The sequence below is a fragment of the Enhydra lutris genome, unplaced genomic scaffold (genome assembly GCF_002288905.1).
Source record: "Enhydra lutris kenyoni isolate GAN:26980312 unplaced genomic scaffold, ASM228890v2 scaffoldscaffold22, whole genome shotgun sequence".
Taxonomy (NCBI): Eukaryota; Metazoa; Chordata; class Mammalia; order Carnivora; family Mustelidae; genus Enhydra; species Enhydra lutris.
Window position 1 is genome coordinate 12,484,980 of NW_019154106.1, and position 5,138 is coordinate 12,490,117.

Consider the following 5,138-nt stretch of genomic DNA (forward strand, 5'->3'; position numbering starts at 1 on the left):
CTGTCAAGAAATACATTATAAAATTATTTTTATTATGCCTTTAGCAAAAGTAATAGAGACAAAACTAGACCCTCAATCTCTCTGTCTCTATCCCACTTCATAACCACCTCAACTAAATACTCCTCTCCCGCAGATTCTTGAACTTTCTGACCCAGACCTGTGTTTATATACCACCTCCACCTGAGGAGAATCTTCCTGGCACAAAGGACCATATGGGGAAACCATAGCAAAGACAAATTTCTCTGTCTGACTTTGTTTAACCCAACCAATGAAGATATGATATATTTCATGCTGTGAACTCTGTGAGAAATTCATAAAAATAGCCATTTCTAATGTTCTAGTGAGAGACAGCAAGATGTGCATTGGGATAGCAGGTGTGAATTTTATTGATGGCTTCCCCAAGGGAGGAATTTGCTGAGAATGTGGGTGGAGGATGAAAAGAAGAGGGAGGGCAGGGCAGAGAAGATGCTGAACACATGTGGACATGAGGGAGTATTTCTGTCACATCCTACCATGAAGAGTTACTTCTTTGCATGGTGTGAAACCCCGTCCATACAGTTTTTGATGAATCCATCAAGAATCATTTATTCCAACTCTAAATTCTACCATGACTGTGAGTGTCAGCATCATTATACAGGCAAACACTTCTGAACTTCTTGGTTGGGATTAAAACTTATGGATTAAGGGTTTAGAGCATTTGGAACCCATGGAAGGTAAACTGCAACTCGATAGTCAATATTTTTCCTTATGGATTGAGTGAAATTTCATCAGTCATTGTCCATTTAACATCTAAGAAGAAAGTCATGAGAGAAATCTTCTTCCACTACTCTAACTACATAGCAATTATATACCATGTTAATATATACTTTTGCTCAAAGGTATGACTAGACTTATAACCTGCCTGTGACAGGCTGAAAGTGCTCTGGTGACTTAGTTGGGTGAATGCCAAAATAACATGCTTGCTCATGGCAAAGATATTCAAATACACAATAGTTAAGCCACCTACTTGCTTGGGGCATGAAATTATAAATATAAGCACAAACATGATATCTCATTGTAAATATGATACCCAAATTATTTATCATCACAGAAATGAGTGGGCATGGGGCAGGATTCCGCAGAGAGAAGTAGGATATGATTGAGGCTGAAAATGAGAAAGTTACAAATGACAGGTGGGACACAGTTCTTCCACATGTTCTCTATTCCTTGAAACAGAAGTAGAAATTGTAGAGTTTTGAGGAGAGAGAGAACCATGAATATCATCTACGCCAATCATTGATAATATGGATGAGGAAATTCAAATATAAAAATTTTTAAAATTTGCCTGAGGTAACTTAACATTTGAATGACAAATCTCAGGCTAAAAGTCACATTCCCAATTGCCCAGGGGAGGGTAGTTTTAATGCAGTCTACACCTTCTGGGACCCCTGAGCTGGCATGAACATTTCCCATAGATTGAATTTGTCAAAACCTATCCACAGGTTCCTATGGGTTGGGTATAAGTAGGAACGAGGATACAACCTGTGGCCCCCAGATGACAGTTGTCTATGATTATTGTGTGAAAAGTTGCTCATTAACTTTGTCATAGTTGATCAACCCAGAAAATTTTGTCCCAGTATTTTTTAGTTTTTTGGTTTAAGAAAGGCCACTGGGGAAATTCCTCCTCTTAGGGACCCATTATCTTAAGACATCCTATAGGCACTAAATTATCTGGCTCAATCAGGCAAGAATGGCCTCTGAGTAAAGAGAAGAGTGCAGAAAAGGATCCTGGTCCTTCTGTGCAAGACTCTGGCTTAGAATAATTCCAAAGTATCCCTGCTTTCCGCAGTTCCTCTTCATCTTGTCTTATCCCAAGAATAGCTTTCTAAAAGCTGACTCTTCTTGAACACCAACACACTCTTTCCCATGCACATCGAGGTACTATGAAGACATCACCTACTAGTCACTTTCATTTCTAGGGAATTATGCACATCCGGATCCTATGTACCCTTATTTCATTTTACCCTTAAAGAACAGAATACGGAGGGTCAGGCAATATTCTAGAAGAGCTGCCTTAATCATCTATAGACAGAAGCAAAACTATTGCCCTTATGAATGTTCTCTGATGGCTGAGGGAATACAGTGAATTGCAAAGAGGTAAGGAAACATCTTCAGAGACTTTACTTTGTAAAAACTAATGGCTATTTTTTTTCCTAACTGATCTTCCGAATTGCCTGTTGTCTATAATATGTTAGAGCAAGGGTAGGAAACTAGACTACAGACCATATTCAGCCTCTTTTGGCACAGCCCTTGAGCTAGGAATGTGTTTTTTACTTTAAGAGACAAGAATGAGAGAAAGAGAGAGAAGATGGGGAAGGAGGGAGGCAGAAAGACAGAGAGAGGAAGGGAGGAAGGAAGGGAAAGGCAGGGAGGAAAGTGGGAACTAGGAAGTGGTGAAGTCAAGACCCAAACTTAGATCTTTCTTTTCTAGATCCAAAATGCTTGGGCTTACATCACAACTCCAGCCATAGACTAGCTGTTTAATCTCAGACTATTTAATCTTTTGGGACCATGGTTCTTTACCTGTAAAATAGGTATAACATATTACCTGCTTCATGGTGTTGTTATGAGGTGCATCTGGATTAATACATGCAGAGAATTTAGAAGAGTGCCTTCATACTATGGCACAGGCCATTATTATTCTTATGTTTGAATATGCTTCCAAGACACCTAAAGAAGCTTTCATGAAACACCAGAGAAGTCTTAAAAAGTTAAATTTTTAAAAAGATTTTATGGCATTTATTTGACAGAGAGAGAGAGAGAGCACAAGTAGGGGAAGCAGCAGGCAGAGGGAGAAAGAGAAGCAGGCTCCCTGCTGAGCAGAAAGCCTGATATGGGGCTCGATCCCAGGGCCCAGGACCCTGGGATCATGACCTGAGCTGAAGGCAGACAGACGCTTAACCAACTGAGCCACCAAGGCACCCCTGAAAAGTTAAATTTATATGTACTTCCTTTTTTTTTTTTTAAAGATTTTTATTTATTTATTTGACAGAGATCACAAGTAGGCAGAGAGGCAGGCAGAGAGAGAGAAAGAGGTGGAGGCAGGCTCCCTGCGGGGCAGAGAGCCCGATGCGGGGCTCGATCCCAGGACCCTGGGATCATGACCTGAACTGATGGCAGAGGCTTAACCCACTGAGCCGCCCAGGCGCCCCAAATTTATATGTACTTCCTATCAGGATTCTAAAGTCCTTTTAATGTTTATCTCCATTGTGGATCACAGAGAGAATATTTAGTTTTTCCCAAATGTGCTTGACTGCACATACATATCCATGTATCTATTAATCCATTTATTTGTAAATGTACACGTTTGCCTGCATGTATCTATCTTTCTATCTGGGAGGAGGAGCACTTTATAGCTCTGATATTCTAGAAAGATTACATGGGAAACCTCGTTTAGAAGGCTTTTCCCCAAATTCTGTTAAACATCAAGTCTCACTTTCATGATTAAGGATGCATATCTTTTTTATTTTTAAGATTTTATTTATTTGTTGAGAGAGAGAGCACAGCAGGAGGAGGAACAAGGTGAGAGGGAGAGGCAGACTCCCTGCTAAGCAGGGAGCCAGATGTGGGATTTGATCCGAGTACCTGGGTTCATGACCTGAGCTAAAGGCAGATACATAACCTACTGAGCCACCCAGGCAGCCCTCATTTTTTAAATTTCTCATAATTATTGCTGAATAATAAATGTTTCATGAATACTTACAAACAGATCATTTTTAATATTACCCTCTAACTTATGCAGTATTTCTGCCCATTTTCACTAATTCATCAGTAATCACTCATTTGCAACTCACTTTTCTCAAATATTTCCAAACATTACAACTGATTTGCCTTGATAAAGGGCTATAAAAGATATGGTGTATATACATACACACATACACACACGCAATGAAATACTACTTAGCCTTCAAAAAGAATAAAATCTTGGGGTGTCTGGGTGGCTTATCTGGTTAAGTGGCTGCCTTTAGCTCTGGTCATGATCTCAGGATCCCTGCTCAGGCAAAAAAAAAAAAAAAAGAATTAAATATTGCCAATTGCAATAATGTGGATAGAGTTAGAGGGTACTATACTAAGCAAAATAAGTCAGTTAGAGAAAGACAAATACCGTATGATTTCATGCATTGAAAAAATCTTTTTTGCACTCATAGTTCAACATTCCATAAACTATTCTATTAACTTGAACAATAATAAGTGTTCTTGGCTTATTCACGGTTGGAAACAAAAACAAGGGACTTGATAAGCAAAAACCTCAACTGGAGAGAGTGTAAATGCTCAGGTGTATAGAAATGAAGACTAGTTGCCTAGAATTAATTCAGTGTCCTGTGAACACCCTATGTGATATTTTATAGGGGGAAAGGAGATCAAAGTTGTTAAGTACGAATCAGTTAACTATTGGCCATCTTAATACATTTTCTTATCAGTTCTAACTACTTCTCAGTTGGCTGCCTTGGGGTTTTTATAGAGACAATCAGATGCCTGCCATCTCTTTTGGTTGGGGATTATGGTTTATTTCCTATTTCAGAATTTTCCTAAATTTTTCAGATAAAGAGTGGTAGTTTTTATATGACCCTGTATCTTTTAAAAATATTTTGCTTCCTAACTCAATCTGAACATCTTTATGTTTTAAAATAGTATATATGCCCATCTGTATTTATTGTCCTAATTGATAATATATCATTCTACTTCTGACCACATTTCTTTTTTTTAAATTAACATATAATGTATTATTTGTTTCAGGGGTACAGGTCTGTGAATCATCAGTCTTACACAATTCACAGCACTGACCATAGCACATACCTTCCCCAATGTCCATAACCTAGCCACCCTATCCCTCCCCACCATCCCCCCGGCAACCCTCATTTTGTTTCCTGAGATTAAAAGTCTCTTATGATTTGTCTCCCTCCTCAGTCCCATCTTATCTCATTTTTTCCCTCCCTACCCACCATGCCCCCTCCCACCATGCCTCTCAAATTCCTCATATTAAAGAGATCATATGATAATTCTGACCACATTTTTTTAAATTTTTTATTTCTTTTCAGTGTAACATTATTCATTGTTTTTGCACCACACCCAGTGCTCCATGCAATCCGTGCCCTCTC